Source organism: Biomphalaria glabrata, chromosome 1 (assembly GCF_947242115.1).
Source record: "Biomphalaria glabrata chromosome 1, xgBioGlab47.1, whole genome shotgun sequence".
In the NCBI taxonomy this organism is placed as follows: Eukaryota; Metazoa; Mollusca; class Gastropoda; family Planorbidae; genus Biomphalaria; species Biomphalaria glabrata.
The window spans coordinates 64513979-64528827 of NC_074711.1; the positions used below are offsets into that span (position 1 = coordinate 64513979).

General features: G+C 34.3%; 2 long non-coding RNA genes across 2 annotated transcripts; one reads left to right on the forward strand and one right to left on the reverse strand.

Moving 5' to 3' along the window:
- Positions 1 to 604: 604 nt before the first annotated feature.
- On the reverse strand, positions 605 to 12368 carry LOC129922347 (uncharacterized). Its single transcript, XR_008774350.1, has 3 exons — positions 11865 to 12368; positions 2926 to 3056; positions 605 to 946 (listed from the first exon to the last, which is right to left on the reverse strand). It is a non-coding gene; the product is annotated as an uncharacterized LOC129922347 (long non-coding RNA).
- LOC129922345 (uncharacterized) lies at positions 3547 to 11582 on the forward strand. Its single transcript, XR_008774349.1, has 2 exons — positions 3547 to 5742; positions 11092 to 11582. It is a non-coding gene; the product is annotated as an uncharacterized LOC129922345 (long non-coding RNA).
- Positions 12369 to 14849: the final 2481 nt, after the last annotated feature.

Sequence of the window (14849 nt, forward strand, 5' to 3'; positions counted from 1 at the left end):
TTTCACGAAGGCCGCTGGGCCTGAAGAAGTGCCCTTGTAGAAGACAGGCGCAGAAAACTAAAATAGACCTTCTGCGGAGAACGGCTTTTGTCTGCATCAGATGTGGAAAAATATACCGGTCGCAAATGGGTTTGCGTTGTCATGTGAAGCACTGCACTCATTTTATTAATCTTTGGTATCGATGACATTAATATTATTAGATATCTGGAACAGTGTTTCCCAAACTGTGTTCCGCGGAACCCTAGTGTTCCGCGAGGTCTGAATAGGTGTTCCATCTGTTCCACGAACTACTGAAATAATAAACTAGTAGTAAAGTGTTCCGTTAAATATTCAGAATGTACGAAGTGTTCCGTTAAGGAAACAGTGTGGTAGACATTGATCTAGATTATTCTAGATCGAACATCAATCTCTTTATAAAAAAAAATAATAACGTAGATAGGCCTACTTGTTGGTTTTGCCGTTATAGGCCTATTTCATTAAGTAGTCCCCTACACGTAGCATACATAATTACATTAATTTACTGTAATTGTATAGAATATAATTTTGGATCAAGGCCTAAAAATTAAATGTAATAAATCAACTTAATAGCCTTTAATTCCCACAATCTGCTTCAAGTTGACTGTGACTGTGTCCTTCGGTTAAATAGGTCTGTGAGGAGTCATATCTTTCTATGTGTTTTAATTAATGTTTTTTTTTTTGCTATGGGTTTTTGCTTTGGCTCTCACACTTTTACAGACCCAGCTGATAATGTTATCTTATCTTATAATTACAGATGATATAATTACGTCCTACGCGTATTCATGTGTCAATCTAATCGTGCATGTTAATTACATTGGCTTACTTAAAACTCGGCTAAGTCATTGGCTTTGGATGATCCTGGCTGATTCAGGCAACCCGTTCCACGCTCAAATGGCTCTAGAAGAAGGAGCACTTGTGCGAATTTATCCTAGCACATGGAATAAGAAATGTGCAGATAAGAAAAAAAAAACGTCACCCGAAACAAAGAAGATAAAAATAATGTAGGCTAGATCTACATTTAAATATAGAATCTAGGTAATGAAGGGCCTTCAAAAATAAATGTGAGGTTTTACCCCCGGATCTTCTTGCGGATCTAATGTGACTACTCGTGATAATTTATCCAACAGCACGTAGAACCATTCAAGACCCTACTACCTACTATCATAAAGCTATAGATAGACTTGAAGGCCTATAGGCTACGAAATAAAACAACTACAGTTGTTTAACATGATTCTCTCTCTCTCTCTCTCTCTTCTCCAAATTTAGGTCACTGACTATTGAGATAACATATCGCCTCTATTCGTCATTGGCCTATCGTAAAGACCCTAGGGATGAGAATCAACATATTGCTGGGGCCACAGACGGGAAGAATTTATTTTACACCAATGTCTAATTTATTTTTCCTACTTTATAATAGGCCCTATAGGCCGATTATAGGCGTAATAGTAAAACTGTCTCTCTCTCCCTTTCTCTCTTCCTTCTCTCTCTGTCTCCCTCTTTCTCCTCCAACCCCCTCTCTCTCTCACAGTATAAAAATATTCACATGAAACATCTCGGTCATGCAATGACTTCAAATTATTTCATTACACGCGATAGAAAAACAAAGTAATTATTACATCGTCCCTTCCACACACACACACACACACCATTACAGACCCTAAAAGGGGATATGTAAATATAAATCATGAAAGTAATCAGCATATTAAGTTTGTGTGTTCTTAAAATGGAGACAACTTTTAGTTTTATTCAGAATGAACAAGAGATTAACATAGTCAGCTATCCAATAGCAGCACCAAGGAAACAAACTTATTGATTATTATGTTAATGTCAAGTTTATGTAGGTCTGAACATGATTTCTTCAGACTACATTTAGACTATTGTTGCATTAAAGTTTTATTCCAATAACATGTCACTGATCTACTTTGTCATTGTGCAACAGTCACCTGACAGTCACCTTCATTTTATCAATGTACCACGCTGACCCACATGTGAATGTTGTCCTTCATCTTATATTAACACTTAACTCTGAGCCATGCAATATTTGCATCGGAAAAAAAATATTGCATCACAAGGAAAGTAGGCCTAGATCTGAATAGTAGACATTAGTAGGCCTAGATCTGAATAGTAGACATTAGTAGGCCTAAACTTTGCATTATGGACGGAGATAAGTTTGTTAAATAGTCCTCAAATTATAGGCGGATGGAAGCAAAATGTAGGCGTGTTTGATTTTCTTGCAAATTTCAAAATGACTCTAAACTAAGAATGAGTCTGAATGACCATATGTATTATTCATCGTCTCCCACTCTGTCCGATAAAAGCAATGCAACTGACTTGAAAAAAAAATTAGACGTATCATACCAGCTATGCAGCGTCAATTTTCAACTGTTAGACTACTCGAGCGGGACCGAAAGCCGAGCCGAGACCAATCGTCACAGTAGGCCTAAACCCTAAACACTGACGTGCAACGAGCTATTGATCACCATTGACCACAGGTTTCCACGCCACAGATTAATGTTCAGGCTTACTATGACGACTGGTCTTGGCAGAGCACCTCAGGAATAGGGCTTTCATTCTTCAGAGACTATACCGTTAATTCCACGGTGGCGAATGAATCCCACTTAGTGCAGTTAGGCCTATCTCAGACCTTTACGGTCAACCTCCGGGGTCAATCAACATGTTATCTGTTATCTTGTCTTTGTCCTCTCAAAGACGTTTCAATAAAACTACCACGCGAAGGCTGGTAGCTTGTCACCACTGCTAGATTTAACTATAGGAAACACAGGCTGTAGCTTAGGAGCTCCACTTGCTTGGGGACCCCCCCCCCCCCAAAAAAAAAAAAAAAAAAAAAAAGGTTTCAGTATATTTTCAATCATTCTGCAGAAATCGCTAAGAAAAAAAATGTCTTACGTTGATTAAAAAGGGTTCCCATATCTCAAATAGGTTGAATTGGGGCCATATCAAGCATAAATCCGGCCCTGCATGTCATTCTTGTATCTGTCACCAACTTCGCACTTCAAAGAGATCCTTTTTCTCCAAGACTGAAAAAAAAAAACAACCTTACCTAGATATTTTCAAAAACGTAGCTGATAAAAATGAACTATTCTTTGCTTCAGTAAAAATAACTCAGCATATCACTGTAGCCTATATCTATGTTGGACCTAGTTTTTTTTTTTTTTTTTTTTATCATTCATATAGTAGTACACATTCCTACAGATAAAGCTGACATAAGAAAATTGAATTTGACCTGATCAAGCCTGGAATATATTAGCATGCAATAGTGACAGTTTGTAGCATGATAATTCTATCCAAATTATAATCTATGTACTTTAGCCTATAAGTAAGGCTTTAATTAAATGCATCAGTGGTTGAAAATTATTGTAAACGTTTAGTTTAAATCCAAGATTAAACTATTTCAGTCTTTTTGTAGAAGGAAAAACCATTTGTGAAAACAGTAGGGCCTAATTAAGACAACGTTAATTGCCAAATCATTTACATTATTTTCTTTTTAATTGATTAATAATATATATATATTGTTAGACACCTTATTTATATAGGTTAGTTATTTTAGTTATTTAGCGACGCACCATAGTAGACGCATATTGAACGGGACTAGTGACGTTTGGGATATGTTGGGTTAGAGACCGGAAAATCAGTTAGCGATAGAATATTCCAGGGTAACGACGTGTTTAGTGACAGAGACTTCTACTGTGGCCCTTTATCATAATAAATACATGTTGAATAGTTCATCATCGTTCGACTACATCTCTACACTTGTTAAAACAGGTGTTGTATGGTTCTTGTTTGTGTTGTTGGTCAACTACACGTAATACACCCGAACAATTACACCCAAACGATTGCAGAGTAATTGGTTGACTTCAAGACAGCCTGAACTAGCAACATCACAGTGGCGACCCCCGACGCCCGAAGTCCGAACATCGTACCGGACCTCGAAGCAGAACGTTTACTCAGGTGAGGGTCGTGCACTCGAAGATATAAGATTTCATCGGAGTACGGCTGAACACAGCAGTATCGCAGAGTGACTTTGTTCTAGATCTACATGCAGTCGTCGCCTGTTTGATCGCACGTTCAACGAGCCGTTAACTCAGGGTGACCTTCGTCAGGACCGTAATCATCGCAACGCCTGATCTTCATATGCTGAATCGACCTACAACCAGAGAAACCGTTCATTCATAACGGGTGAGAGATCGTTAGTGAACCTGTTGGACATATTTTTTCTTCGTCATAGGAGCCACATCGAGTATCAAGTTTTACCTCGTCAGTTTCGAGAAGGACAGTTTGCCCGCTGTCAGAAGTATTGTGAGTACTACAAGTTTGGTAGCTAACTAAATCGAAATCGCTCTGTCGTCTTACCCTTGGAGAGATTCTTGTGGAGCAGTTTGCTCATTGAACCGGTTGCTTGCCACGTTTATAACGGTCACTGTGTTTAACCTTTGGAAGGTTAGTGAAGTAATCTTTATCATTACTGAACATTGATATATCTAGTATTCGTCGGTCTAGACCATACCTAGACTTGTTAGCAGTGAAGTTGTGGAAACAGCTACATCCACTTAATTTCGTTGAAAACCGTTAATCGTGTAACGGAACGTCGTCGGAGGTGACCTTGGTTTCACCTAGTCTGCATTGGACAGTTTGGTCTAATGAAGCAGAGTACAACAGCAAACTTCGTCGTACTACCAGAGTAGCAGCAGAAGCAGTGAACTATTTTAGAGAACCGTTATTCGTCAGCCCAGATCAAGCCATCGTCAAGAAAGCCGTTATTCGTCAGCCCAGATCAAGTCATCGTCAAGAAATTCGTTATTCGTCAGTCGTCCAGATCAAGTTGCCGTCAAGAGACTGTTATTTGTCAGTAATCATCTACACAAGTCAAGTCATCGCTAGAAGAACCGTTAACTTATTCGTCAGTAACTGTGTATACAAAGTCGTCGGAACTACACATACGGTCATCAACAGTCGTCAAAGAAACTGGAACATTTTGCTGTGGCATATCAGGACATCTGTGGCATTACGTGGGATACTGGTAGCACCGGAGAACAGAGTCAGAACTGGAAGAGAGGCAGTGGAATTTGTTGTGATCTAGCATATTCGGGAGTCCGAACAAAGGGATCTTTCTTATCAAAAGCTAAGTGCCATTTTTCTTATTAGTATATGTTTAGATTGCCCTTAGAAATAGATTTTGTCTAAATTTGGTACGTTAGCCTGAGTAAAATCAGGTGGTGCGCCTTAAAACCCGTCGGGGTAGAAGACGTAATTTAGATGAAAAGCTATATTATACGTTTAGGATTGTAATTTGTTTTGTTTGTGTAAACGTCATATCCGTTGTTGCCTGGTTACTTCGTGACGTTATCATTGTGTGCCATATTGTCACATCCCAACCCATAGCGATAGTCTCATTTAATTATTTCATTTGTTTATATTATTTTAAATTATTTATTTTTATTAATTTAATTAGATCTGTATTTTTTTTCACTTAATGATAGAAAGTGCGGGTAGGATTCTTTCATTGTGAATCAGACTAAAATAATTTTAGTTTGAGCGGTTAAAATCAATTATGATTTTGCCATGAGAATAATGCCGAAACTGGCTATGTAGTCAAACACTATCGTCTGGCTAAATTTAGATCTGCAAATTGTTGTACATCTCTTTGGTACAATTTAATTATCTAGACTCTACTTTGAAATATTATTAAGTTGAAGATGAATGAAGGTAGTACATTCTAGATATATATATCTTGTTGAAGATATATTTGACACTGTATACACATATTTGTTTCGCATGGTGAAATAGAACCATAATCTACTCTAGATCTAGACTCTAGACAGTCTTTGAATTTACTCTAAACACTTCACTGTGACTTCAGTCATACCAGGTTTTAAAATTGATCATAGTTATTCATACTAGATCTAAAAGTCATAGTGCTCTTGATAACTATAGATCTAAATAGTATTATTATACATACTATAATATACTAGATTTAAATTTGTGTGTAATACTGGACCTAATATACAGATTTGAATATAACCATAATAACTCAGACTAGATTTATACATTTACTAAATCTATAGATAGAGACATATCATTTAAAATTTGTATAAAAGTGTGGAAAAACTTAAATATAAAATAAGTTTAAAGTATAGCCATAACTAATATAGGCCAAGTAAAAATATATATAAAATATAAAACACAATGGCTACATCATCATATGTGGACCTTAAGGAGGTTAAGGAAACAGCTATGCAGGATGGAAAGGCCATGGAGTTAAAAGGAAAGGACTTAGCAGCTTATGTACAGCAAGTTGTGAAGGAGGAAACAGAACGTCAAAGACAAGAGATAGAAAGACAAGAAGAACGTCAAAGACAAGAGATAGAAAGACAAGAAGAACGTCAAAGACAAGAGGTAGAGAGACAAGATAGGATCAGAAAGGAAGAATATGAGAAGCAAAAAGAGGACCGAGAACATGAAGCTAAAATGGAGAAGATGAGATTGGATGCAGCACAAGCCAGAGCCCAAACTGAACAAGGAAATAACACTAATAACTCAAATAATTATACCACTCAAAGAGACAACCCTAATTCACAAACATGGCTAAAGAGAAAAATACAAAGTTTTGATGAACAGAAGGATGACATTGGTGATTTCCTGAAAAGATATGAGGCAAAAATGTCTACATTTAATATGCCTGAAGAAGAATGGTCTGAAATACTGATAGACTTTGTTCATGGTCAAGCTCTAACAATATGCCAAAATCATGACCATCATATTGATGATAGCTATCAGGTTTTAAAAAGAGAGTTATTGAATGCCTATGGTCATAATGCTACAACTTTTAGAAAGAAATACTTTGACAATATACCATCATTAGAAATAGAACCCCAAACTACCATTAATATGGAAAAGGATTTTTTCAATAAGTGGGTAAAATTAGAAAAAGTGAATAACTCTTATGAGGGATTAAAAAATTTTATTTTAGTGGACAACTTTGTAAATAAATGTGATCCTCAATTACAATCTTTTATTAGAGAAAGAAACCCCAAAACTATAGATGAAATAACAGAGATAATGAGAGTATATAAAAATGCCTATCCAAATAAACCATTTTCTGATAGGGATAAGAGCAAAGTAGATTTAATAGGATACACCAAAGAAAATGTTGATAGAAGTAGAAATAGAAACAGATCAAATAGTGGAAATAGAAAATATAGTGAAATAATCTGTTTTAAATGTCAAGGAAAAGGTCATATAGCAGCTAACTGTAGAAGAGGGAATAGTAGGTCTGGAAGTAGAAATAGATACAATGAACAAAATAACAGTAGATATAGGAGTAGAGATAGGAATGACAGGGGAAATTATAGAAATAGGAGTTACAGTAGGGAATACAAAAATAAAGGTACAGATAGGATATATTTCATGGAAGGAAATAGGAACAATTTTGCAGTGTACCCAGGGTTTGTAGATAGAATTTCGGTGGAATTAATCAGGGATTCAGGTTGCAACACTTTGGCAGTAAAAACTAAATTTGTCAAACCTCATTGGTATAAAGGGTTTACTAAGAAAGTAGAATTAGCAGATGGCACTGTAAGGGAATTTAAAGCTATAAGGGTGTACATTGAAACTCCATTTTTCACTGGTTATTGTGATGGCATTGCAATACCAGAAATGAGATATGATATGTTAGTAGGAAACATAAAAGGAGTTAAAGAATGTTCAAGAAAAGAATTAGAAGACTGGCAAAATAAATACAAAAACATAAGACAAAATCATGAAAACATAGAAACACAAAATATAACAAGTATGGTAATAACAAGATCAATGGATAAACAAGATGAGAAACAGAAAAATACAATAAATGTAATAAGTAATGATAAAGAAAAAGAAACCAGTAATGTAATACAAATAGAAAATACAGATATTAAGAAAAGAGAGATAGAAAATGAAACACAAAATAGTCTTGAAACACAAATATCTCAAAGTGAAAAAGAAACAATACCCACATTTGCATTAGAACAAATGAATGACAATATTATTGGGAAAATTTATTCAAGAATATTAGATAAAAACAATAATAATCCAATGGAGAAATTTTGTATAGAGAATAAAATATTATTTAGACAAACAAGTAATGATAACAAGAAAATAAAACAACTTGTCTTACCACAGAAATATTGGAAAGATGTTTTAATCATGACACATGATAATAATTTAGCAGCACATAGGGGAGTAAAGAAATGTTATAGGAATTTGTCAAAACAAGTATTTTGGCCCAAAATGAAAGCAACAATCAACAAATACATAAACTCATGTGACATATGTCAAAAGAGATCTAACAAAAGCCTAGTGAATAAAGCACCTATTCAAGAAATGGATGAACCTACAGCACCATTTCAGAAAGTATCTATTGATTTAATAGGTCCTTTAATTCAAACTGAAAATAATAACAAATACATTCTAACAGTAATAGACATGTTTAGTAGATACCCAGAGGCAATCCCATTATCAAATACAAGTGCAGAAAATATCATTAATGCCATAACTCAAAAAGTAATTACAAGACATGGTATACCTAAAATTATATTGAGTGATCAGGGATCTCAGTTTAAGTCAGAACAATTTAAGAAATGGACTAAACAATACAATATACAACACATATACTCTTCGGTTTACCACCCGGAGAGTAACGGTTTATGTGAACGATATGGTGGATCATTAAAAAGATCACTAACAAAGATAATTCAGAATAATCAGAACAAGTGGGATCATTACATTAACTATGTACTATTTGCTCATAGAAACAACATCCATGAAGCAACACAATTTTCACCATATGAAATAATACATGGAAGAAAACCCAGAGATGAATTAGATGTTTTTAAAGAAAATCTAATAGACAATGAGAATAAATTAAATAATGACAGTGAAACAACAATTACAACAGAATTGAAAGAAATATGGACTCAAGCATATAACAACAATAAGAAATACAAACAAAGTGCTCATGAGAATATAAATAAGAAAAGACAATTGAAAACACTAGAAGTAGGAAACAATGTATTAATATTAATAAATGACCTGAAAAATAAAATTGGTAAACAATGGAAAGGTCCATTTAAGGTGATAAAACAAATTAATGATGTGAATTATCAAATTGAAATAAATGGGAAAATTAAAACATATCACATAAATAATTTGAAACTGTATCATGATAGAGAAGATGAGTTAATACAAAACATTCAGGAGGAAATAGAAAATAAATTTTCAGAAAGAGAAGAATGCTTGATGATAATAACAAATGAAAATCACAATGAAAATGATATTAAGGAAATACCTGTAATAGAAACAAAAGAGAATCAAACTTGGCAAAAGATTAATCTTAATAATCTAACTAAGGAAAAGTCAAAAGACATAACTAAAATAATACAGGAATACAAAGAAATTTTTTCCAGCATACCAGGAAAAACAAATATTATTAAACATGACATTAAAGTAACAGACACAAAACCTATCAAGCTTAAGCCATATAGAATACCGTTACATTTACAAGACAAAGTAAAGAAAGAAATAGACAATTTACTAGAATCAGGTATAATTGAGCCATCAACATCTCCTTATGCTTCACCAATTGTGATAGCCAAAAAGAAGAATGGAGATATAAGGTTATGTATTGATTATAGGAAAATTAACAACATCACAGAATTTGACCCATATCCAATGCCAAATATAGAGGATATTTTACATAAATTAAATGGAGCAAAATTTTTTACTAAATTGGATTTAACTAAAGGTTATTGGCAAATACCTTTAACAGAAAATGCAAAACCTTACACAGCATTTGTAACACCATATGGTATTTTTCAATGGAATTATATGAGTTTTGGATTAGTAAATGCACCTGCCACATTTAATAGAATGATGAACATGATAATTGGAAACAAAGAAAATGTTATTTGCTATTTAGATGACATATGTATTTTTAATAATAGTTGGGAGGAACATTTGGTAGATGTAAAAGAAGTATTCAAAATAATAAAAGAAAGTGGACTTACAATTCAAGCAGAAAAAGTAGAAATAGGATTGGAGGAAATAATTTTCTTAGGACATAAAATAAATAACAACATGATTAGCCCTATTGAAGATAACATAAAGAAAGTACTTAATATTGAAATACCTACAACAAAAAGACAAATTAAAAGCATATTGGGAATAGTAAATTATTACAGAAAGTTTATAAAAAACTTAGCAGAAATAGTGAATCCACTAAATGACTTACTTAAAAAAGGAAAACCTCAAAAAGTAGTTTGTAATGAGGAATGTGTGAAAGCTATTGACAGAATTAAAGATGTTTTTAGTCATGAACTAATATTAAGACTACCTGATAAAGACAAAATATTTTATGTCACAACTGATGCATCTGGTAATGCTATTGGTGGTTGTCTAATGCAGAACTATGATAACTTACATCCTATATTATATGTAAGTAGAAAATTGTCAGAGGCAGAGAAAAAATATAGTGTCATTGAAAGAGAAGCCTTAGCTGTAATATGGGTAATTACTAAGCTAGAGAGCTATTTAATAGGAAGGAAATTCATATTATTAACTGATCATAAACCTATTCAGTATATACAGCAAAAGAGCATGAAAAACAGTCGTGTTTATAGATGGTTCTTAGCACTACAGGAGTATAAATTTGAAGTGAAAGCTATTAGTGGATCTATGAATATTGTAGCTGATTTATTGTCTAGAATGACATTGAAATGAAATAAGTTTGTAAATAAACTATGAGTATATTGATTATGTAATATATATTAATATATTGACACCATTTATATGTTATGAAAAGGGGAGATAAGTAAAGTTGATGTTAAGCATTTAAAAGTAAGTATGGATATTTTTTTTTATGTGAATCATTTCATATATCATTGACGAAAGTTAGTTCTATGGAAAAGGGTGAGTATAAAAGAAAAATGGACAAAAGCGTATAAAAGGGTGGTAAGAAAAAAAATTTATTGAATGTGTAAATAAAGTTTATAATTGTTTTTTTGAAATATTGTATTTTATCAGATTACTGCCAGTGAAGAACATTTGTGACGTGTGACGTGCCCATATGATGCCACATTTTCCTCCATGATGAACTGTGTACTAATGAAGATGATTTTGGAATGTTATGAACTGTTATGAACATTGACGTGAATATGAGGAACTGTCAAGATGAAGATGTCAAGATGAAGATGTCAAGATTTTATGTTTGTGGTCTTCCCCTTAAATTGAAAATGCCCTTGTAAGACTTGACAGTAGTGGAAAAATATTGACATATTTTTTTTTCAAGGGGGGGAGGAATCTGTTAGACACCTTATTTATATAGGTTAGTTATTTTAGTTATTTAGCGACGCACCATAGTAGACGCATATTGAACGGGACTAGTGACGTTTGGGATATGTTGGGTTAGAGACCGGAAAATCAGTTAGCGATAGAATATTCCAGGGTAACGACGTGTTTAGTGACAGAGACTTCTACTGTGGCCCTTTATCATAATAAATACATGTTGAATAGTTCATCATCGTTCGACTACATCTCTACACTTGTTAAAACAGGTGTTGTATGGTTCTTGTTTGTGTTGTTGGTCAACTACACGTAATACACCCGAACAATTACACCCAAACGATTGCAGAGTAATTGGTTGACTTCAAGACAGCCTGAACTAGCAACATCACAATATATATATATATATATATATATATATAGGCCTATATATATATATATATATATATATATAGAGAGAGAGAGAGAGAGAGAGACGCGAAAGAACAAAGTTATAAAAGTATAGCAATAATTACGTTTAAGTAAGCTTTAAGGTAGATAAGATCTTAGGTCACTGCCAACTATAGTGCATAGGTACGATCATTGGTCCACAATCCACATTGAGCATACAGCTCAATAAACAGTCCGATTTTTATTAATCAGTCAATTTGATGGCAAGCGATATGATTATCACCATGACAAGGCAAGGCCTCATGTCCAACAAGAAATCTTGTTTGTTCAGCAGTTCATATTGTCTTGCAAATTCCATGGGATCAGTCAATCGATTGTTCATAGAAGTAAAAAACTAGTTAGATCTATGTGCATTTAAGTCTATAGATCAAATCAGAAACTATTTAAATGTATTACGTAATATGATCTCGTCAGCTTTTAAAGAACGAAAATCCCAGAACATATGTTTGTGACCTTAGACATTCAACTTTCTCTTTATTATTTTCCATTCTTTGGCACTCTTGGACATGTTATGGCGTTACGGAAGACTACAAACTGATAAATTATATTTCAGAAGTTACAATGCCATTTGACTAAATACTGATACGAATATACGGTATTAAAAACTCAAGCATCCAGACTTTCTTACGCCAGAGAGAGGGAGGAACTTATCAAATTCTTATTAGAAACATATAAATAGTACACAGGGGCGGACTGGCTATATGGGTATTAGGGCAAATGCCCGGTGGGCCGGTAGGACCACCTAAAGGGCCTCATGAATGCCGCTATAGGATGTATTAAATTGCTAAAGGTTTTATAATATTCTCTTGTTACCAGGGCCCCCTGAGCGTCGTGTTTAAAAAAAAAATCTTTTACGGTCTCAACAGTGTAATGCTAATTTAAGCTAACACATTTTCCAAAATAATGTAATAGTCTACATCGTTATACGTTCAGTGCTACTAGTAGGCTTCATCCTTTTAGGGCCCACACTTCTAGCGATTAAAAAGCAGCATAAGGCCTACTATATTTTTTAAAAAAGATAATAGAGTTAATTGTATGCATGCGTTCAGTTATCGATACATTATTAAACTTAACAGAATGATTTTGAGGACAGGTAGACCTAGAAATGGATGTGGTGTTCGTCGTGTACCATTGATGAAAAAAAAAATGCTTCAGCAATAACAATTCTAAACAAGATATAGAGTTAGCCATTTCTGCAAGATTATGAATGGAACATAGTATAAACGTAATCGAAATGGACCATTTATCTGTGGCCTTCGATTTAACTTCCATCCATTGCTCAGATTTCCTTTTCTTGTTATTGGTCACATTGTTCTGTGAAGCATATAGGATTTTCACCTTCAAATAAGAAGATTGCGCAATAAAGGCGCGGGAATTCGCTTATTAAATTATTTTATTCAGTATGCGCGATGGTATGCCTACCTATGTTTACATTTTAGGCCTAATCATGGTATTAGATCTAGTTTGAATCACACCTTGGACTGTTTTGTGTGTCTGTTCAGGTATAATTTATCGATACTTTACGGTCAAACAATAACTTACAGGTCTACATTTAGCAAAATAATTACGTGAGGACAAGATGCAGTTTCTCATATTATATGGAGATCCCAATACCTAGACTCTCTAGAGTCTAGACTCTAGAAGTTGTAAGTAGTTTTTTGGCTCAATGTCATAACTTTAGAAACCACTGAATACAACCAAAAAAATATTGCATGTCTTCTGTGGCATTTTACATCTCGAGAGACTATTCCCTTTGCAACTTCTCATGAGGCCAATCCTTGATACACAGCTGAGGTCACATGTTGGCATCTGTAATCACTAAGCACTGTTGTCCTTTCACCGATCTATATGCTTTTGCTTAGGAGCTTACAATCAAAGAGGAACTAGAAGATGGAGAAAGGGAAGTAATTAGGAGAAATGCTTATTTTGTCACCCGTGCTAAAATAACTCGGTAAAGTGGACCTTCCTCCATCGAACTGCCTTTTTCATTTCTTATAGTTGCTTGAACATGCTATGTCTCAATTTATTTTTTAGACTATTGGTCAAAATATTAGTGAGAGTACTCGTGCAATGTTGAACAAGTGCATTTGTAATCATGTGAAAAAAAGGTAAATTGCCACTTATAGATTCAAGGCAAAAACCAAAAGGTAGGCTTCCCAAAGGCAGACCCCGAATGCAATGGATTGATGATGTGGAAGCAGATCTACAATAGTTTGGGGTTCGGGCGTGGAGACGAAGGGCCCAGAAGAGATATGAATGGAGGGATGTTTTGAAGCAGGCTGTAGCGCCACTGGGATGGATGGATGGATATAGAAACAAACGAGCAACAAATATTTGAGCTTGCAAGTTACTTTTTAAAAATATCCTCTTATATTTCAGTATTTCAAATAATTACCTTTTTTAGGTGTTCACTACAAGTAGAGATGTAAGAAGAAGGAAGTAGCAGCAGACATTTTCTCTTCGCTCTTAGTCTCAGCCTCAACTAGAACAACAAACTCAAAACTAGAGTTGCTCTTTTTTTCTCGAGTAGGTCACTGTCAAACCTGACTGCGAGCTTCAATTATAACGAAGTCCCAGACGTTTAGTAAACTTAATTGAACGTATCAATAATTTCAAATATTTGTATCCATCCTAACATTCAAACTATTTGAAACTTGTTAACTGTTAATATGAAAGTTAATGGTAATTAACTTACTCTGGCTTATTGGTAAAGGAAATTGCAAATCTTCATGTCTTGATACATTAAACAGGGGACAGTAATAAAATAAAGCAAGGAAACACTAAGCAAACATCTCCCTTTTACAAACAAACTATAATAAACAGCCTACTATCAAAGCAACTTATAAACACTAAGTGGTGCTTAGTAATAGTTACAAGGTAACAGTATCACAGATAGGTCTAATTATTTAGAAAGATTATTATTATAGCTTTTATATAGTGCTACTTTCATGCTTATAGCATGCTCAGAGCGCTTTTGGTCCAATCTCATTGTGGACAAGTGGGGCGGGGGGTGTATCTAGGAGTTGGTTTTCCGTGCTGCCTTTAGGCGC